Source organism: Macaca fascicularis, chromosome 2 (genome assembly GCF_037993035.2).
Source record: "Macaca fascicularis isolate 582-1 chromosome 2, T2T-MFA8v1.1".
Lineage (NCBI taxonomy): Eukaryota > Metazoa > Chordata > Mammalia > Primates > Cercopithecidae > Macaca > Macaca fascicularis.
The window spans coordinates 113,792,576-113,815,320 of NC_088376.1; the positions used below are offsets into that span (position 1 = coordinate 113,792,576).

General features: G+C 40.4%; 1 protein-coding gene and 1 pseudogene across 17 annotated transcripts in view; one reads left to right on the forward strand and one right to left on the reverse strand.

The window, feature by feature from the left end:
• The window catches only part of DOCK3 (dedicator of cytokinesis 3), a 687,722-nt gene that overhangs the window by 80,550 nt on the left and 584,427 nt on the right, over positions 1–22,745 (forward strand). The window lies entirely within an intron of this gene.
• Positions 3,192–4,205, reverse strand: LOC141406923 (zinc finger protein 652-like; annotated as a pseudogene).

Below are 22,745 nucleotides of genomic sequence, written 5' to 3' on the forward strand. Positions count from 1 at the left end.
TGTCCTTTCCCCACTTTATGTTTTTGTTTGCTTTGTCAAACATCATTTGGCTATAAGTATTTGGCTTTGTTTCTGGATTCTCTGTTCTGTTCCATTTGTCTATGTGCCTATTTTTATACTAGTACCATGCTGTTTTGGTGACTATAGCCTTATAGTATAGTTTGAAGTAGGATGATGTGATGCTTCCAGATTTGTTCTTTTTGCTTAGTCTTGCTTTGGCTGTGTGGGCTGTTTTTTGGTTCCATATGAATTGTAAGTTTGTTTTTTTTAGTTCTGTGGAGAATGATGGTGGTATTTTGATGGGAATCACATTGAATTTGTAGACTGCTTTTGGCAGTATGTTCATTTTCACAATATTGATTCTACCCATTCATGTGCATGGGATGTGTTTCCATTTGTTTGTGTCATCTGTGTTTTCTTTCAGCAGTGTTTTATAGTTTTCCTTGTAGAGGTCTTTCACTTCCTTGATTAGGTATATTCCTCAGTATTTTATTTTATTTGCAGCTAGTGTAAAAGGGGTTGAGTTCTTGATTGATTCTTAGCCTGGTGGCTGTTGGTGTATAGCAGTGCTACAAATTTGTGTACATCAATTTTGTATCCTGTGGCCAGGCACGGTGGCTCACGCCTATAATCCCTGCACTTGTGGGAAGCCAAGGTGGGCAGGTCACCTGAGGTCAGGAGTTTGAGACCAGCCTGGCTAACATGGTGAAGCCCTGTCTCTACTAAAAATACAAAAATTAGCCGGGTGTAGTGGTGCACGCCTGTAATCCCAGCTATTTGGGAGACTGAGCCAGGAGAATTGCTTGAACCTGGGAGGCAGAGGTTGCAGTGAGCTGAGATTGTGCCATTGCACTCCAGCCTGGGTGACAAGAGCAAAACTCCATCTCAAAAAAAAAAAAAGATTGTATTCCGAAACTTTTCTGAGTTTATTTTTCAGTTCTAGGAGCTTTTTGGATGGGTCTTTAGGGTTTTTTAGGTATATGATCATGTCATTGGTGAGAAGTGATCATTTGACTGCCTCTTTACCAGTTTGGATGTCCTTTATTTCTTTCTCTTGTCTGATTGCTGTGGCTAGGACTTCCAGTACTATGTTGAAGAGAAGTGGTAAAAGTGGGCATCCATGTCTTGTTCCAGTTATCAGGTGGAATGCTTTTGTCTTTTCCTCATTCAATATAATGTTGGCTGTGGGTTTGTCTTAGATGGCTTTTATTAAGGTATGTCCCTTCTATGCCAATTTTGCTGAGGGGTTTAATCACAAAGGGTGCTGGATTTTGTCAAATGCTTTTTACGCATCTATTGAGATGATCATGTGGTTTTTGTTTTAAATTCTGTTTATGTAGTATATCACATTTATTGACTTGCCTATGTTAAACCATCCCTGTGTTCATGGTATGAAGCCCACTTGATCGTGGTGCATTATCTTTTTGATATGCTGTTGGATTCAGTTAACTAGTATTTTGTTGAGGATTTTTACATCTATGTTCATCAAGGATATTGGTGTGTAGTTTTCTTTTTTTGTTATGTCCTATCCTGGTTTTGGTATTAAGGTGATGCTGGCTTTATAGAATGATTTAGGGAGTGCCTCTTTCTCTGTCTTTTGGAATAGTTTCAGTAGGATTTTTACCAGTTTTTCTTTGAATATCTGATAGAATTCAGCTGTGAATCCTTCTGGTCCTGGCCTTTTTTTGTTGGCATTTTTTTTTTTAATCATTTCTGTCTCACTGCTTGTTATTTGTCTGTTCAGAGTTTCTATATCTTCCTGGTTTAATCTAAGAGGGTTGTATATTTCCAGAAATTTGTCCATCTCCTCTAGGTTTTCTAGTTTGTGCCCATAAAGGTGTTCATAGTAGCCTTGAATGATCTTTTGTATTTCTTCGGTATTGCTTGTAATATCTCTCGTTTTGTTTCTAATTGAGCTTATTTGGATTTTCTCTCTTCTTGGTTAATCTTCCTAATGGTCTTTCAGTGTTATTCATCTTTTCTTTTTTCTTTAATCAACTGATAGGAAATTATAAAATTCCAGAAGTCTTGAGTATTTGAAACTTAGAAAAGTCACCAGCAAATGCAACCAAATTAGGCTTTAGTTTGGTGGTTCCCTTGGTTTAGATGACAGTCCCTCTGCGAGCTCAAGGTCGTCTTCTTGTTCATTTCCTTAGATCTGTTGTTTCAATGACAATGACAGAACTCTTAGTGGAGGCTGAGGAGAGTCTGAGAACTAAAGAAACACCCACCGACTCTCTCTGTGCACATTCACACATGGGAACGTATCTCCTGGAGAACACACTTAAGGAGATGGATGTTAGTGATGCTGTGCTGAACTGTTCTTTGCCAGCTGCCGCACAAAGTTGTTCTCTCTCTGGCCTTTATCATTTAAAGTTGTCCTTACTCTGGCCTTTATGATTTATGAAATCTTTTGCCACAGATTTCACAGATAAAGGGTTTCTCTCCAGTGTTTGTTTTCATGTGTTCGTGAAAATACTGCTTCATGTTGAAATCTTTGCCACACCACTGGCACATAAACTGTTTGTGCCCAATGTGGATGCTCATGTGGGTGTGTAGCTGGTAGTTGTACTGAAACCTTTCATCACATTTCTCGCCTCTGAAGGGCTTCTCTCCAGAATGCTGCAGGGAATGCCCCATGAGTGGCATACTACGTTTGAATGATTTTCCACAGGTTTCACATGTAAATGGCATGTCTGTCATGTGTGCAACCATGTGTTTTCGCACATGAGCCATGGTATAGATTTTTTTCTCACACATTTCACAGGAAAATTTCTTTTCTGCGTAACCATGGATAATCTTGATATGTTAATGAAGGATACAGTTTCTTGAACCATTTATTACAGGAAACACACTGAATGTTTTTTTCACAGTCTGTTTGCCGGTGAAGGTACAGCTCGCTTTCCAGGACAAACTTCTTGCCACATTTATCACAAATCCGCATGTGCCTATGAGTAAGGTTCATGTGCTTCTCCAGACACCACCGAGTGTTAAATACCCTGGGGCACATGCTTGTAATCCCAGCACTTTGGGAGGCCGAGGCGAGTGGATCATCTGAGGTCAGGAGTTTGATACCAGCCTGATCAACACGTAGAAACCCCGTCTCTACTGAAAATACAAAATTAGCTGGGTGTGGTGACGCATTCCTGTAAACCCAGCTACTCGGGAGGCTGAGGCAGGAGAATCGTTTGAACCCGGGAGGTGAAGGTTGTGGTGAGCCGAGATCACACCGTTGCACTCCAGCCTGGGCAACAAGAGTAAAACTCAGTCTCAAAAAAACAAAAAACAAAACAAAACAAAAAACCCTGGGGCACTTCTCACAGGTCACACTTAGCTTTCTGAACTGGTGCTTCAGGCTCCTTTGTGGCCCGCTTCTTACGCCTAGGTGACTCTACGCTCTTCCTGCAACCTCTTGTAGTTCTGGGAGTAGGGGAAGTTGTAGCTGCAGCAACAGAGGCTGCTCTCCTCGTTCTCCTTTCTGTAATTCTGACTTTCTCTATTATCTTCTTCTTTTTCTTCTGCTTTTCATTCTCTCCAGTCATTGCTGTTATCTGTGGCCCCTTCCTCACTCTCTTCCTCCTCGCTGTTGAAGAACAGGAGTCTCTTTGGATTGAGAAGAGGTACCCTTTTCCCCTTTAGGTACATTTAATGTTTGATTATTAAGGTTTACCTCCACTATGATCTGCTCCCTTTTGCAAGAGACTTCTTCCTCTTCTTCCTCCTCTTCTGTGTCATCAGAATTCTCCTGGTCTTTCTTAATAGCATGCCTGTCAGACTCTGCTCTTGTCTCCCTGAAGTATGACTGTTCTTTGTTTCATTGAGATGTGGTTTACTCATCGTGGTGTCCACAAATGTAGAATAAGGACTTCCTGATTCCCTGTGTTACACTTCGGTGGATAGGTCAAGTTCCTTGTTGGCACCATGATGAAAGCTGGATGGCACTTGCCCATGATGGCTATCTTCTTGTGCCATTCCTGCTATACTCACAGCACAGTTTTCAACCAGCTCCTGATGAGAAATGGCTGTGTACCTTGTTAGTAAATGGTTCCATTTATTAAGCAGTTCAGACTGTAAAGAAAATAGCTTTAAAACAAAGTAATTATTAAGACTAAAATATTTTTCCATCCCAAAGAATCACTCAAATGAAAAAAAGATATTCCTGGAAACTGAATTCTTCCAGTGTTGCAGCACCAAAGCGTAAGTCAAAAAGGTTTGGTATTATGGCAAGAGCAGACCACTAGTGATTTTTCTTCTGAACAGAATTACAAGGGACTTGGAGCATCTCATCTGGGCCGGCCACTTCCACTACCTAGATCAAAGCCTTGGCAGTCTGTCCCTGCAGTGGGGGGACTGTAGCCAGAGTCACAACCTCCAGCCAGTCTGGCCCCTCACTACTGCCCAATGTCTGTCCTCAGGGCTGCTCCTCAGACCCGGCATTGGCTGCTGGCCGCTGTGCTACGTGGCCACCGCTCCCATGTCTCTGGACTTCCTTCTGAGTGTCTGAGGGCAAGGAGGGCGGCAGGGTGGGCAGAGTGCAGGGAGGGAGGCAGGGGAGGGAGTGTGGGTGTGCGGATGTGCGTGCAGGGAGGGAGGTGAGTGGCTGCGAGGGTGTGTGCCCGCCCCGTCCCCTTCCTTTATTGGCCACCCCCCTTTATTATCTTTTCAAAGAACGAGGTTTTTGTTTCATTTATCTTTTGTATTGTTTCTTTTTTGTTGTTTGTTTCAATTTCATTTAGTTCTGCTCTGATCTTTGTTATTTCTTTTCTTGTGCTGGGTTTCAGTTGTTTGTTTTTGTTTCTCTAGTTCCTTGAGGTTTGACCTTAGACTGTCTTCTTATTTCTCTTTCAGACTTTTGATGTAGGTGTTTAACGTTAAGAACTTTTCTCTTATCACCTCTTGCTGCATCCCAGAGGTTTTGATTGATTGTGTCACTGTTATGCAGTTCAAATAACTTTTAATTTCCATCTTAATTTCATTGTTGACCCAATGATCATTCAGCAGCAGATTAGTTTCCATGTATTTTCATGGTTTTGAGGGTTCCTTTTGGAGTTGATTTCCAATTTTATTCCACTGTGATCTGAGAGAGTACTTAATGTAATTTTGATTTTCTTAAATTTATTGAGAGTTGTTTTGTGGCCTATAATATGATCTGTCTTGGAGAATGTTCCATATACTGATGATTAGAATGTATATTCTGCAGTTGTTGGGTAGAATGTTCTGTAAATATCTGTTAAGTTCCTTTGTTCTAGGGTATAGTTTAAGTCCATTGTTTATTTGTGGTCTTTCTGTCTTGACGACTTGTCCAGTACTGTCAGTGGATTATTGAAGTCCCCCACCAATATTGTGTTGCCATCCATCACATTTCTTAGGTCTAGTAGTAACTGTTTTATAAATTTGGAAGCTCCAGTGTTAAGTGCATATATATTTAGGATTCTGATATTTTCCTGTTGGACTAGTTTTTTTTATCTTTTTGTTTGTTTGTTTTTTAGATAGTCTCTCTCTTTGTCATCCAGATTGGAATGCAGTGGTGTGATCTTGGTGTCATCGGTGGTGTGACCTGTGCCTTCTGGGTTCAAGCGATTCTTGTGTGTCAGCCTGCTGAGTAGCTGGAACTATAGTTGTGCACCAGCATGCCCGGCTAATTTTTGTATTTTTAGTAGAGATGCGGTTTCACCATGTTGGCCAAACTGATCTGGAACTCCTGGCAACAAGTAATCTGCCCACTTCGGCCTCCCAAAGTGTTGAGATTACAGGCATGAGCCACCATGCTTGGCCTAATCCTTTTATCATTGTATAATATCTCTCTTTGTGTTTTTTAACTGCTTTTGCTTTTGAAATTTGTTTTGTCTGATATAAGAATAGCTCCTCCTGCTTGCTTTTGGTGTTCATTTGCATGGAGTATCTTTTTCCACCTTTTTACCTTAAGTTTATGTGAGTCCTTATGTGTTAGGTGAGTCTCTTGAAGACAACAGATACATGGTTGGTGAGTTCTTATCTATTCTGCCATTCTGTGTCTTTAAAGTGGAGCATTTAGGCCATACATTCAATGTTAGTATTGAGATGTGAGGTACTATTCTGTTCATCATTCTGGTTGTTGTCTGAATACCTTGTTTGTTTGTTTTTTCTCATTTGCTATTGTTTTATAGGTCTTTATAGGTCCTGTGAGATTTATCCTTTAAGGAGATTCTATTTTGGTGTATTTTGAGGTTTTGTTTCAATATTTAGAGCTTCTTCTTCTTCTTCTTCTTTTTTTTTTTTTTTTTTTAAGCAGTTATTGTAGTGCTTGCTGGCTTGGTAGTGGCAGATTCTCTCAGCATTTGTTTGTCTGAAAAAGACTATCTTTCCTTCATTTACGAAGCTCAGTTTTGCTAGATAAAACATTCATGACTGATAATTGTCTTGTTTAAGGAGACTAAAGACAGGACCTCAGTCCCTTTGAGTTTGTAGGGTTTCTGCTGAGAAATCTGCTTTTAATCTGATAAATTTTCCTTTATAGGTTACCTGATACTTTTGCCTCACAGCTCTGAAGATTCTTTCCTTTGTCTTGACTTTAGATAACCTGATGACTGTGTGCCTGGGTGATGATCTTCCGTTCTGACTGGTGTGAGATGGCATCTCATTGTGATTTTGAGTTGCATTTCTCTAATGGTCAATGATACTAAGCTTTTTTGCATATGCTTCTTGGCCACATGAATGTCTTTTTTTGAGAAGCATGTGTTCATGTCCTTTGCCCACTTTTTAATGGATTTTTTTTTGTTCTTGAATATTTGTTTAAGTTCCTTGTAGATGATATTAGACCTTTTTCAGATGGTGAGATTGCAGAATTTTTCTCCCATTCTGTAGGTTGTTGTTTCTTTCATTATGCAGAAGCTCCTAAATTAATAAGATCCCATTTGTCAATTTTTGCCTTTGTTGTGATTGCTTTTGGTGCCTTTGTCATGAAATCTTTGCCCATTCCTATGTCTAGAATGGTATCGCCTAGGTGATCTATTACAGTTTTGGGGTTTACATTTAAGTGTGAAATCTATCTTTTTTTTTTTTTTTTTTTTTTTGAGACGGAGTCTTGCTTAGTCACTCAGGATGGAGTGCAGTGGTGCGATCTTGGCTCACTGCAACCTCTGCCTCCCGGGTTCAAGCGATTCTTCTGCCTTAGCCTCCCAAGTAGCAGGGACTACAGGTGTGCGCTACCATGCCTGGCTAATTTTTGCATTTTTAGTTTCACCATGTTGAAATGGGGTTTCATCATGTTGGCCACACTGGTCTGGAACTCCTGACCTCAGGTTATCCACCTGCCTCGGCCTCGAAAGTGCTAGGATTACAGGCGTGAGCCACTGCACCTGGCCAAGTGTTTAATCTATCTTGAGTTGATTTTTGTGTATGGTGTAAGGAAGGGTTCCGGTTTCAATCTTCTGCGTATGGTTAGCCAGTTATGCCAGCACCATTTATTGAATAGGGAGTTGTCTTCAGTGCTTGTTTTTGTCAGGTTTGTTGCAGATCGGATGGTTGTAAGTGTGTGGACTTGTTTCTGGGTGCTCTGTTGTTTTCCACTGGTCTCTGTGTCTGTTTTTGTTCTAGTACCATGTTGTTTTAGTTACTGTGGCCCTGTGGTGTAGTTTGAATTTGGGTAGCATGATGCCTCCAGCTTTGTTCTTTTTGCTTAGGATTGCCTTGGCTATTCGGGATTTTTTTTTTTGTTCCATGTGAATTTTAAAATAGATTTTTCTAGTTCTGTGAAGAATGTCATTGTAGTTTGATAGGAATGGCATTGAATCTGTAAATTGCTTTGGGCAGTATGACCATTTTAATGATATAGATTCTTCTCTGTTAGCATGAAATGTTTTTCCATTTGTTTGTGTCCTCTCTGTTTTTTTTTTTTTTTTTAAAGCAATGTTTTGTAGTTCTTTTTGTAATCATCTTTCACTTCTCTGGTTAGCTATATTTCTAGGTATTTCATTCTTTTTATGGCAGTGAATGAGATTCTGTTCCTGATTTGGCTCTCGAGTTGGCTATTGTTGGTGTATAGGAACTCTAGTGATTTTTGCATGTGGATTTTGTATTCTCAGAGTTTGCTGAAGTTGTTTTTCAGCTTAAGAAGCTTTGGGGCTGACACCGTGGAGTTATGTAGGTATAAGGCATGTCATCTGCAAAGAGGGATAGTTTGACTTCCTCTCTTCCTATTTGAATGCTGCTTCTTTCTTTCTCTTGCCTAATTGTTCTGGAAAGGACTTCCAATACTGTGTTGACTAGGAGTGGTGAGAGAGAGCACCTCTGTCTTGTGCTGGTTTTCCAGGGGACTACTTCCAGCTTTATAGATTCATTATGTCGTTGGCTGTGGGTTTGTCATAGATGTCTGTTATTATTTTACCAAGCTTATTGAGAGTTTTTATCATAAAGGGGTGTTGAATTTTACCAAAAGCCTTTTCTGCATCTGTTGAGATGATCGTGTGGTTTTTGTTTCTAGTTCTGTTTGTGTGATGAATCATGTTTATTGATTTGCATATGTTAGAGCAACCTTGCATTCCAGGGATAAAGCTTAGTTTGATCATGGTGGATAAGCTTTTTGATGTGTTGCTGGATTTGGTTTGCGAATATTTCTTTGAGGATTTTTGCATTGGTGTTCATCAAGGATATTGGCCTGTTCTGTGACAGGTTTTGATATCAGGATGATGCTGGCCTCAAAGAATGAGTCGAGGAGGAATCCCTCCTCCTTAGTTTTTTAGAATTGTTTCAGTAGGAATGGTAATAGCTCTTCTTTGTACATCTGTTAGAATTTGGCTGTGAATTTGTCTGCTCCTTGGCCTCTTTTGGTTGGTTGGAAGTTTATTAAAATTCAGTTTCAGAGCTCATTATTGGTCTGTTCAGATATTCAGTTTCTTCCTGGTTCAGTTTTGGGGAGGGTGTATGTGTCCAGGAATGTAAACATTTCTTCCAGATTTTCTGGTTTATGTGTATAGAGGTGTTCATAATAGTCTCTGATGATTATTTGAATTTTTGTGGGATGAGTGGTAATATCCCCTTTGCTGTTTCTAATTGTGTTTATTTGGATATTCACTCTTTTCTTCTTTATTAGTCTAGCTAGCCATCTATCTATTTTATTTAATTATTTTATTTTATTTTATTTTTGAGGCAGAGTTTCGCTCTTGTTGCCTAGGCTGGAGTGCAGTGGCATGATTTCAGCTCACTGCAACCTCTACCTCCTGGCTTCAAGCGATTCTCCTGCCTCAGCCTCCCAAGTAGCTGGGATTACAGGCATGTGCCACCATACCCAGCTAATTTTTGTATTTTTTAGTAGAGACAGGATTTCGCCTTGTTGGTCAGGTTGGTCTCGAACTCCTGATCTCATGTGATCCACCTGTCTCGGCCTCCCAAAGTGCTGGTGTTACAGGCATGAGCCACCTTGCCTGGCCTGTTTTATTAATTTTCTTTTCAAAAATCCAACCCCTGCCTTCATTGATTTTTTGAATGGTTTTTCGTGTTTCCCTCTCCTTCTGTTCACCTCTGATTTTGGTTATTTCTTGTCTTCCACTAGCTTTGGGCTTGGTTTACTCTTGGCTCCCTAGTTCTTTTAGTTTTAATGTTAGATTGAGACAGATATTTATTTTTGGTGTGGGCATTTAGTGCTATATATTTTCCTTTTAACACTGCCTTAGCTGTGTCCCAGAGATTTTGGGTATATTGTATTTTTGTTCTCATTAGTTTCAAAGAACTTGTTGATTTTTGCCTTAATTTCATTATTTACCCAGAAGTCATTTGGGAGCAGTTTATTTAACTTATGTGTAATTATATGGTTTTGAGTGAATTTCTTAGTGTTGATTTTTAATTTGATTGTGCTGTGGTCTGAGAGAGTGGTTGTTATGATTTCACTTTTGCATTTGCTGAGGAGTGTTTTGTGTCCTGAGTATGTGGTCAGTTTTAGACTGTGTGTGATGTGGTAATGAAAAGAATGTATATTTTGTTGCTTTTGGGTGGAGAGTTCTGTAAATGTCTATCAGATCCGTTTGATCCAATGCTGAGTTCAAGTACTAAATACCTTTGTTAATTTTCTGCCTCGATGATCTGTTGAATGCTGTTAGTGGCATGTTGAAGTTTCCCACTATTGTTTTGTGGGAGTCTGTCTTTCTTTGTAGGTCTCTAAGAACTTGCTTTATGAATCTGGGTGCTCCTGTGTTAGGTGCATATATATTTAGGATAGTTAAGTCTTCTTGTTGAATTGAATCCTTTACCATTATGTAATGCCCTTCTTTGTCTTTTTTTGATTTTCATTGGTTTAAAGTCGGTTTTGTCTGAAATTAGGATTGCAACCCCTGCTTTTTTTCTGTTTTCTCTTGCTTGGTAGATTTTTCTCCATCCCTTTATGTCGAGTCTGTGGGTGTTTTTACATGTGACACGGATCTCTCGAAGACAGCATTATTAATGGATCTTGGTTCTTTGTCTAGCTTGCTACTCTGCACCTTTTAATTGGGGCATTTATCCCGTTTACATTCAAGGTTATTATTGATATGCGTAGATTTGATCCTGTTATCATGATTAGCTAGTTATTATGGAGACATGTTAGTGTGGTTGCTTTATAGTGTTACTAGTCTGTGTACTTAAGTTTGTGTTTGTTGTGGCTGGTAATGGTCTTTCCTTTCCATATTTAGTGCTTCCTTCAGGAGCTCTGAAAAGGTGGGTCTGAGGGTAACGAATTTCCTTAATGTTTGATTGTCTGAAAAGGATCTTATTTCTTGTTGGCTTATGAAGCTCAGTTTGGCCAGCTATGAAATTCTGGGTTTGAATCTCTTTTTTTAAGAATATGGAATATTGGCTCCCAGTCTCTTCTGGCTTGGGTTTTTCCTGAGAGGTCCACTGTTAGTCTGATGGACTTGCCTTTGTAGATTACCTGATCTAGCTACCTTTAACATTTTTTTCTTTCATTTTGACTTTGCAGAATCTGATGATTGTATTTCCTGGAGATGATCTTGTGAAGTATGTTACTGGGGTTCTCTGCATTTCCTGCATTTAAATGTTGGCCTGTCTAGGTTGGAGGAAGCTCTCATTGTTGATATCCTGAAATATGTTTTTCAAGTTTCAAGTTTCTTACACACTCCCCGTCTCTTTCAGGGACACCAATGAGTTATGGATTTGGTGTCTTTTTTTTAAATTTATTTTTTATTTTTTGAGATGGAGTCTTTCCCTGTTGCCAGGCTGGAGTGCCATGTGGCATGATCTCGGCTCACTGCAACCTTTGCCTCCCGGGTTCAAGTGATTCTCCTGCCTCAGCCTCCTGAGTAGCTGGGACTACAGGTGCGTGCTGCCACCACACCCAGCTAATTTTTGTATTTTTAGTAGAGATGGGGTTTCACCATGTTGGCAAGGATGGCCCTGATCTCTTGACCTCGTGATCTGCCTGCCTTGGCCTTTGGATTTGGTCTCTTTACATAAGCCCATATTTCTTGGAGATTTTGTTCCTTTTCATTCTTTTTCTCTGTTGTTTTCTGACTGTTGTATTTAAGAAACCCAGTCCTCAAGCTCTGAGATTCTTTCCTCACCTTGGTCTGTTCTGCTGTTGATACTTGTGATTGCGTTATCAAATTCTTATGGTGTGTTTTTCAGCTCTGTCAGGTCAGTTACATTCTTTTCTATACTGGCTATTTTGACTTTCAGCTCCTGTATCAGTTTATTGTGATACTTAGCTTCCTTGGGTTGGGTTTCAGCATATTCTGTTATCTCAATGATCTTCCTCCCTAACCATGTTCTGAATTATATTTCTGTCATTTTAGCCATCTCAGCCCCATTGGGAACCCTTTCTGGAGAGGTGGTGTGGTTGTTTTTTTTTTTTTTTTTTTTTTTTTTTTCAGATGGAGTTTTATTCTTCTTGCCTAGGCTGGGGTGCAATGGTGTGATCTTGGTTCACCACAACCTCTGCCTCACAGGTTCAAGCTATTCTCCTGCATCAGCCTCCCGAGTAGCTGGGATTATAGGCTTGCGTCACCATGCTCAGTTAATTTTGTATTTTTAGTGGAGACGGTATTTCTCCATGTTGGTCAGGCTGGTCTCGAACTCCCGACCTTAGGTGATTCACCTGCCTCGGCCTCCCAAAGTGTTGGGATTACAGGCGTGAGCCAGCATGTCCAGCTAGTGTGGTTGTTTATATGAAAGAAGGCACTCTGACTTTTTGAGTTGTCAGAATTATTGCACTGATTCTTTTTTATCTTTGTGGGCTGATGTTTCTTCAGTCTTTGAAGTTGCTAACCTTTAGAGTTTTTTTTTTTTGTTTTTTTTTTTTTTTTAACTTTTATCCTATTTGATGACCTTGAGGGTTTTGATTGTGTTATAAGGTGAATTCAGCTGACTGGCTTAGTTTGCAGATTTTAGGGGACTAATGCTCCACTCACAACTTCTGGGCTGTATGCTCTAACTCTGGGTGACTTGTGTTGGATCCTGACTTTGCACTCTGACTCCTTGAAGTTAGGAATCCACTGTGCTGGTGGGGGTAGGGGCTGAGGTGCTCCTGGACCACAGGTCACTTACACTCCAATTGGAGTGCATTTTGTAGTGTGGTGACAGCAGGATCCATGTTTGTTTGCATGTGCTGCCAGCAGCAGCAGTGACAACATGGTGGAGTGCACACTGCTGCAGCAGCGTGCTGGTGAATGCTGAGGTTTTTGCCTTTGTGCAAGCATTCACCACAGCGGGGGAGGCAGTATGACTGGGGGAGGTTGGGGCTTCTGTTGGTGACTGTGCAAATGGGTGTGCTGGTGGTGATGTGAGAATGGAGGTGGGGCGCTGTCAGGTGCAGGCCTGTGTGTTATGGGGTAGTCACTCAGAAAGTGGGAGAGTCTGCTCTTCTCTAGGCCTAGTTTCACTCCTGTGGCAGTGTTGGTGCAAGGGCGGGGCATTGGAAGGGGTGGGTCTGCCTTGCTCTGTGCCCCGCAAGGCTCTGACTGCAGTGGTGGTTCAGCTGTGTCTGGTTGGTCATCTTGTCCTCTCTGTTGTCCCAGACAGCAGATGAGACCCAAGGTGCAGCGCCTTTCCAGCTAAATGTCAGTGCTTCAGAGGCTTCTCTGCTTCTGTGTTCTGGAAGAGCCAATTGTAGTATTTTTGAGGCGCCTCCATACTGTTCTCCATAGTGGTATACTAGTTTACATCTCCAGCACAGTGTATAACAGTTCTGTTTTCTCTGCATCCTTGCCAGTGTTTGTTATTTTTGTCTTTTTGATGATAGCCATTTTAACTGGGGGTGAGATGATACCTCATTGTTGGTTTTATTTGCAATTCTTTGATGATTAATGATGTTGAGCATTTTTTTCATATATTTATTGGCCATTTATATGTCTTTTTTGAGAAATGTTTGTTCAGATTATTTGCCCATTTTCAATTTTAATTGTTTTAGCCTTTAATATCAACATTAATTGTATTTTCAAATCTAAAGAGGAATTACAGATAGAAAGAGAAATTTATGAAAATTATGGGGCACAGCATTCATAGCATTAGACAAAGAATACAAAACATTGTAACACATATGTCACTCTTCTTGTAATGATGAACAAAGAAAGAATAGCTAATTTTGTATTCTGACCACAGTATAAATAAATGCAAAAATATACGGCAGTTAAGCAATAGCCGTTAGGTAGAAAGTATTGATCATAGGCGGAATGTATTGCATGAGAGGAGGGAAATATATCAAGGAATTTAGTTAACAATGCTGGAAAAACCATGCCAGTCAACCAGATCTTGAGGCAAGAGTCATACTTCACAGAGAAAAAGAGCAAAATGTAGAGAAAAACCAGGTCTCACTATGGAATGGTCTGTAGTCTTTTAACCACAGTGCCATAGAAAGAACTTGACCAAGCACTGCCCATGATCTGCAGAGTTATGTGCATAATACTCAGTTTTCCTGCTGGGGATACCCCAGTTCATGACAATGACAAGAGAATGAGAAAGGCCACCTGCAAATGAAATGAGATCATCCCACCTGCAATAGCAGATATGGTCTTATTAGTGCCATCTCAGGGGTTGTGCCACAGAAAGAACCGTGTCCTGGGGAAGGAGATCAGATATAGGTCAAGCCTGCATTCTCACAGGAGCTCATTTGCCCATTTTGTAATTGGATTTTTTAAATTTTGCTTTTGAGATGTTTGAATTTCTTGCATATTCTGGTTATTAAGTCTCCTGTCAGATGAGTAGTTTCAGAATATTTTCTCCCATTCTGTAGGTTGTCTTTTCACTTTATTATTTCCTTTTCTCTGCAGAGCTTTTTCATTTTATGTAATCCAGTTTGTTTATTTTTGCTTGTGTTGCTTATGTCGCTTTGAGGTCTTATTCATAAAATCTTTGTGTAGACCAATGTCCTGAAGCATTTTTCCTGTTTACTTATAGTAGTTTTATAGTTTTGGGTTTTACATTTAGGTTTTTGATTTACTTCAGTTGACTTTTGTATAGGGTGAGAGGTGGAAGTCTAGTTTCATTGTTCTCCACATGAATATCCAGTTTTCTCAGCATAGTTTATTGAAAAAACGGTCCCTTTGCCAATGAGTGTTCTTGGTACTTTTATCAAAAACAAATTGGCTGTAGATATGTGCATTAATTTCTGGGTTCTCTATACTGTTTTACTGGTCTGTGTGTCTGTTTTTATGCCAGTATCATGCTGTTTTGGTTACTATTGCTTTGTAGTATGTTTTGAGGTGTAGTAGTATGATGCCTTTAGCTTTGCTCTTTTTGCCCAAGATTGCTTTGACTGTTTGGGATCTATTCTGGTTCCATGCCGATTTTAGGATTTTCCCCCTTATTTCTGTTAAGAATGTCATTGGTATTTTGTTAGGGATTGTGTTGAATCTGTAGATTGCTTAGGGTAGTATAGCCATTTCAACAATATTTATTCTGCTGATTCATAAACTTGGCCTTTCTTTCTATTTCTTTTTGTCCTCTTCGATTTCTTTTATCAGTGTTTTGTAGTTTGCCTTGTAGAGATCTTTCACTTCCTTGGTTAGATTTATTCTTAAGTATTTTTTTTTTGGTAGCAATTGTAAATAGGATTGCCTTCTTCATTTTTTGGTTCTTTCATTGTTCCTGTATAGAAGTGCTACCGATTTTTGTTCATTGATTTTGTATAATGCAAGTTTACTGAATTAGTTTATCAGTTTTAAGAGATTTTTGGTAGAGTCTTTAGGTTTTTGTATATATAAGATCACGTCATCTGCAAACTGGGACAATTTGGCTTTCTGCTTCCCAGTTTTGATGCCTCTTACTTATTTTTCTTGCCTGATTGCTCTGGCTAGGACATCTAGTGCTATGTTGAATAATAGTGGACATCCTTGTCTTGTTCCAGTTCTTAGAGGAAAATCTTTCAGTTTTTCTCCCATTCCAGAAGATGCTAGCTGTGGGTTTGTTATATATGGCCTTTGTATATTGAGATGCTTTCCTTCTACACATAATTTATTAAGTGTTTTCATCATGAAGGGATGTTGAATTTCATTAAGAGCTTTCTCTGAGTCGACTGAGATGTTACGGTTTTTGTCCTTCATTCTATTGATGTGATGTATGATGTTTATTTCTTTGCATGTGTTGAATTATTCTTATATTCCTGGGATTAATCCCACTTGGTTATGGTTATCTTTTTGATATGCTGTTGGCCTTGGTTTGCTAGTATTTTGTCGAGGATTTTTGTGTCTGTGTTCATCAGGGATATTGGCATGTAATTTTCTTTTATGGTTGTGTCTTTATGTGGTTTTGCTATCAAGGTAATGCTGGGCTTGTAGAATGAATTAGTGAGAATTCCCTGCTTCAACATTTTGAAATAGTTTGAGAAGACTTGGTATTAATTCTTCTTTAAAAGAATGATAGAATTCTTTGGTGAAGCCATTGTTTTTGGACTTTTCTTTGTTGAAAGGCTTTTTATTACTGAATTGATCTCATTACTTGTTATTGGTCTGTTCAGATTTTGTTTCTTCTTAGTTTACTCTTGGTATGTTGTAGGTGTCCAGGAATTTTTCTGTTCTAGGTTTTTAAATTTATTGACTTATTTCATAGTAATCACCAATGAGCCTTTGTATTTCCATGGGTCGTGTTGTGCTGTCTCCTTTTTCACTTCTGATTTTATTTATTTGGATCGTTTCTCTTTTTTCTTAGTCTAGCTGATGATTTACCAATTTTATTTATTTTCAAAAAAACAACTTTTAGTTTTGTTGATCTTTTGTTTTTAGTCTCAATTTTGTTTTCTGTTCTGGTCATTATTTCTTTACTTCTGCTAACTTTTTGTTTTGGTTTGTTCGTGCTTTTCTAGTTCCTTGAGGTGCACCATTAGGTTATATGAAATCTTTCTAGTTTTTTTGATTTCAGCATTTATTTCCCTAAAGTGTCCTCTAAATACGGCTTTTGCTGTGTTCCCTAGGTTTTGGGATCTTAAGATTCTATTTTCATTTCAAGGAATTTTGAAATTCATTCTTAATTTCTTCTTCTAGCCATTGGTCATTCAGGAGCATGTTGTTTAGTTTCCATGCATTTATATAGTTTCAGATGTTTCTCTTCCTATTGATATCTAGTTTTATTCCATTTTGGTCTGAGAAGATACTTGATATGATTTTTATCTTGTTATAAATAAAGTTTTGGTGTCGTAAAAGAAATAGCACTCGAATATAAAATTTTCTTTTTTTTTCTTCTCAGTAAGGCAATTTACTTCTATAGAAGGGTGCACCCTCACAGATGGAGCAATGGTGAGCACACACCAGGACAAGGGAGGGGAAGGGGTTCTTATTCCTGACACCTGTGGCCCCTGCTGCTGTGTCATTCCCCCTGTTGACTAGGGTTAGGCCACACAGGCTAAACTAATTCTGATAGGCTAATTTAAAGAGAGTGACGTGGTGAGTGGTTTGGTGGGAAAAATGGTTATGGCAGAGCAGGTAATCGGAATGAGTCAGGGTGGAGCAGGTTATTGGAATGAGTCAGGGTGGAGCAGGTGATTGAAAAAAGTTGCTTTATGAGGAAGTTAAGTTTAAAAGTAGAAGGCAAAGAATTGAACATATGGACATACTGATTCTTTGAAGAGAAATTTAGAACTAATATCTAACAATCTTAATTTTTTTTTTGAGACTTGTTTTGTGTCCTAACATATGATTAATCCTGGAGAATGTTCGGTGTGCTGATGAGGAGAATGTGTATTCTATAGCTGTTGGGTGAAATGTTCTATAAATATCTGTTATGTCCATTTGGTCTGTGGTGCAGTTTAAATCTGATGTCCCATTGTTGGTTTTCTGTCAGGATGATCTGTCCATTGCTGAGAGTGGGTGTTGAAGTCCACAACTATTATTGTGTTTGGATCTATCTCTTCATTTGGGTCTAATAATATTTGTTTTATATGTCTGGGTGCTCTGATGTTGGGTGCATATATGTTTATAATTGTTACATTCTCTTGCTAAATAGATTGCTTTATTACTATGTCACCTTGTCTCTTTTTACAGCTTTTAACTTCAGGTCTTTTTTTGTCCAATATAAGTACAAGTATTCTTGCTAACTTCTGGTTTTCTTTTGCATGGAATATCTTTTTTATTCCTTCAGTTACAGTCTATGGTGAGGTGAGTTACTCGTAGGCAGTATATAATAGGGTCTTTATTTTTTATCCATTCAGCCTATCTGTATCTTCTAAATGTATATTTAATCCACTTGTATTCCAGATTATTATTGATAGGGGAGGATTTACTCCTGTTATTTTACTGTCTTCTGATTGTTTTGTGTATCCTTTGTTTCTTACTTCCTCTCATTATTTTTACAGTTGAGTGGTGTTTCACAGTGATAAGGTTTTCTTTTTCTCTCGTTTGTGTATGAGTCCTACCAATGAGTTTTATTGTTTCGTATGTTTTATTGATGGTGGTTATCATCTTTTTACTTCCAGATGTAAGACTCTCTTGAGTATTTCTTGCAAGATCAGTTTAGTGGTGATGAATTTTCTTAGTTTTTCTTGTCTGTGAAAGATTTTATTTATTCTTCTTTTTTTTTTTTTTTTTTTTGAGACGGAGTCTCGCTCTGTCACCCAGGCTGGAGTGCAGTGGCCGGATCTCAGCTCACTGCAAGCTCCGCCTCCCGGGTTCACGCCATTCTCCTGCCTCAGCCTCCCGAGTAGCTGGGACTACAGGCGCCTGCCACCTCGCCCGGCTAAGTTTTTTTGTATTTTTAGTAGAGACGGGGTTTCACTATGTTAGCCAGGATGGTCTCCATCTCCTGATCTCGTGATCCGCCCGTCTCGGCCTCTCAAAGTGCTGGGATTACAGGCTTGAGCCACCGCGCCCGGCCTATTCTTCATTTTTAATGTCTAGGTTTGCTGGGTGTAATATTCCTCATTGTCATTTTTAATTTTAATTTTTTCTTTCAGTACTTTGAATATATCATCCCACTCTCCCTTGGCCTGTAAGTTTTCTCCTGAGAAATTTACTGTTAGTCTAGTGGGGTCTCCTTTATATGTGACTTGACACTTTTCTCTTGCTGCTTTTAAAATTATTTCTTTGTCTTTGACTTTTGACAGTTAGATATATATGTCCCTCAGTGAGGACCTGTTTGGGTTGAATCTGTTGGAGTTCTTTGAGCTTCCTGATTCTGGATGTCCATATCTCTCCCAATACTCAGGGGAATTTTCTTCTATTTCATTAAACATGTTTTCCCCACCTTTTCCTTCTCTTCTCCTTCTGGAATATCTATAATACTTTATTCACATGATGGTGTTCCATAAATCCTGCAGGCTTTCTTCATTTTTATAATTTAGTTTTTGTCTGCCTATGTTATTTCAAAAGACCTGTCTTGAAGTTCAGAAATTCTTTCTTCTGCTTAGTCTAGTCTGTTCTAGAAGCTCTTGATTTTATTTTTTGTTTTAGTAATTGAATTCTTCAACTATAAGATTTTTTGTTTGGTTTATCTTTTCTCAAATTTCTTATTCAAATCATGAGCTGATTTCCCCAATTTTGTGGAATCATCTGTCTTCTCTTGTATGGCACTGAGTTTCCTTAAGATTAACATTTAATTCTTTTTCTGGCATTTCACGTATTTTCTTATATCTGATAATTTGTTTTTCTTCGTAAGTGACATGTTTTCTTGCTTTTTCTTGGTTGATATGTCCCTATATTGATTTGTATCCATCTAGCAGAAAAGTCGCCTCTTCCAATTTTATGGAGTAGGTTTCTTAGGGAAATTCTAATTTGAATGAGTCTTGGGGCATTGGTTTGGTGGGGTGTATTGACCTAGTTTCCATGTAGTTTTTTCAGCTGTAACCCATAGTAGTGGAATTTGCATGTTTCTGAGTGGCCTAGGCTGAGAGAGTTTGTGGTGATAATGGTACAGGTTTTCCAGGGATGGGCTTGCTGGGGCTGTTTCTCTGGGTGGGGCATGTGTATGTACACAGTAGATCAGCCAACTTGGGGTGCGGTCAGCTGGGGTTGGGGCCATGAGCCATTCCTCTGGTTTTGAACATAGGTATACAGTTGCTTGGCTGGTTGGTGGACATGCCTTCCCAGAATGTCTTGGGCTGTTTCTCTGGCCCAGGATGCAGGCAAGCAGCTGCTTAGCTGGCCGGGGGATATGTCTGCCAGGGTCTGCCTGCAGGGCCTTTTCTCAGGTGCTAGATGTGGACACAAGACTTTCTGACTGACCTGTGGGATTGTCTATCAGGCGCAGCCCACAGGGCTGTTTCTTTGGCTTAGGACACAAGGCTACTCATCTGATCTGGATTTTGCCCACCATGGACAGCCCGTGGAGCTATTTCTTTGGCCTTGTATGTGGGTGAGTGGCTGCTCAGCTTTCCTGGGTGCATGTCTGCTGGAGGTGGTTCACTGGGTTTCTCTGGCTCATGATGTGGATGTGCACCTGCTTGACTGGCCTGGGTCTGTGTCTGCCATTGGCAACCTGTAGGGCTGTTTCTGAGGCCTGGTATGTGCAAGGCTGCTTGCCTCGCTTGGGGGAATACGTCAGGGGCTGGGGGGCAGACTTAGGGCTGTTTCTCAAGCCTGTGACGTGGCTGCAGCTGCTCAGCTGGCCTGGGGGTGCTTCTGCAGAGGATGGCCCATAGGGCTGTTTCATAGGCCTGAGATGCAGACACAGGATTGCTTAGTTGGCCTGGGAGCATGCCTGCTAGAGGTGGCCCACAGACCTGTTTCTTGAGGCTGGTATGTGGGTACACAACTGCTCAGCAGGCCTGGGGGTATGTCTGCCAGGGGTGGCTTATGAGGCTGTTTCTCAGGTCTGGGATGCAGGTGTAAAGCTGCTCAGCCAGCTCAGGGGTGTGCTTACTGGGTGTGGCTTGCAGGGCTATTTTTCAGATCCAAGACTTGAACTCTTTGCTGCTTGGCTGGCCTGGGGGCACGCCTGTGAGGGTGGCCTGTGGGACTTCTCTCAAGCCCTTATTGGGAGCATAGGACCTTTGGGTAGGCCAGGGGCATGTCTGTGGTGGGTGGGAGTGCTGCAGGCTTGTAGCCAGGCCACTGGCCCCAGGGAATATTGGCTCCTTGTAGGCTCAGGGACCTCTTCTGCTTGGGGGAGGGTGGGCAAGGACGTGGCTGGCTCTCAAGGTCATGTTCACCCTGGGTGGGAATGGCAGACTTTCTTCTGGCTGGAAGTGTAGCAGCAGGCATTGGTTTCCCTGCCGTGCAGGACCAGAGTCACAGGCAATCCTGAGCCCAAGCTTTGTGCATCTGGGGTTGTGGCATTTAGCCATCTGTGGGTGCTTGGTATAATGAAGATGGAGCCCCAGTGTTGGAGAGGTACAGTGCCTACTGTACCCCAGAGGAGGGAGCATTCCAGAGGTGGCTCTAGTCTCAAGATGGTGTCTTGCTACAACAGCTTGGCTCACAAGGGGTGGGTTAGCACACGTTGTGTTCCCAATCTGGAGCAGTGTAGTTGCATGAATTTCTGGCAGCTTTCCAAACTGGGCTCAGGGCGTGTAAGGACTGTAGGCCTTTGCAGTGGTGGTAGGGGATGGTGAGGATCTTCTGCTTACTTTTCCCTTACAATGGGAAGTCCCTCCTGTCTTTGGGCTGGTTTGGCGAGACGGTGCTGCAGAGGTCAGATGCCTTTACACTGCCTTCTTGTCACCACAGATGCATCTCCACTCCCCTGTGGCATTCCGCTTTTCTTTCTTCAACACTTCAGTCAAATCTTAGCTATTTATCTTTTTACCTTTGTTCGTTCTTGTGGAGGAGATAAGCACCAGGTGTTTCTAGTCGGCCATCTTGCTCTGCCAAGCTCTTTTTTTTTTTTTGAGACAGGATCTTAGTTCTGTCACCCAGGCCGGAGAGCAGTGGTACGATTATAGCTAACTGCAACTTTGAACTCCTGGGCTCAATCTTTTAACAACCAGCTATCCCAGGAACTAACAGAGTGAGAACTCACTCACCTTCCCCCTCCTGAAGGGCATTAGTCTCTTCATGAGAGATCCGCCCTCATGACCCAGACACCTCCCATTATGACCCACCTCCGACATCGGGGATCAAATTTCAACATGATGTCTGGGAGTACAAACATTCAAACTACAGCACCTGCGATCACCACAGCTGTTGAACATAGTATTATAAGTACTAGCTAGTACATACAGTAAGGTAAGAAACATACAGAATGGAAAGGAAAAGTTGAAATAATCATATATATTTGATATGATTTTATGTGAAAAAGTGCAATAGAATCTGTAGAAAATACTGAGAATAACTAAGGGAATTCGATGGCTACAATGTCAGTATTGTATTGATTGATTGATAGATGCAAAGTCTTGCTCTGTTGCCCAGGCTGGAGTGGAGTGACACAGTCACAGCTTACTGTAGCCTTGGCCTTCCCATGTTCAAGCAGTCCTTTCACCCCAGCCTCCTGAGTAGCTGGGACTACAGGTGTGCACCACCATGCCTAGCTAATTTTTAATTATTTTTATAGAGTCAGGATTTCGCCATGTTGCCCAGGCTGGTCTCAAGCAGTCCTCCCACCTCAACCTCCCAAAGTGCTGGGATTACAGGCATGAGCCACTGCACTTAGTCAAAACGTCAGTATTTTAAAAGCACATTGTTTTTCTCTATGTTTGCAAAGAAGAATTACAAAATGAATAAAACAATGCTATTTATAGTAGTATCAAAAGTATCAAATGCTAAGGAATGAAATAAAAAATATAAGACATTCATGTTGAAAACTACAAAAATATTGAAAAAATTAAAATCTAAACAAATGGAAAGATTTACTATGTTTACAAATTGAAAGACTATCATAAAGATGCCAGTTCTCCCCAAGTTAATCTAATGATTTAATGCAATCCTGATAAAAATCCAGCAGGCCTTTTTTGGGTGTGGAAATTGAACAGCTAATTATGACATTCATGTGAAAATGCAAAAGGTTACAAAGAACATGATAATCTTGAAGATTATCTCAACTAGAGGACTTATGCTGCCAGATATCAAGATTTATTATAAATTAAGACTGTGATTTGGGGTGAAAGACAGACTACTGAAACAGAATAGAGGAGCCAGAAATAGACCCTGGAGCCACACCTGTGGGCTAACTCTGGCTCACTGATATCTTTCCAAAAGTTGCTCTGCCAATCAGCAGGTTGTTACTAGAAACTAGCTCCAACCCAAGTGCCCTGGGAAGTTGTGCCATCACCAGCAGGCTGCATGTTCTTGTGGAAGCCATTCTCTTTCCCACAGATTCTGGATCTTAGCCTTGAAGGGAAAGGGGTTCTTTTAAGTTCTCAGTTTCTTGCTTGTCCACTCCGTGGACATATATCATCCACTAGTGCAGTGGAGAAATGATGC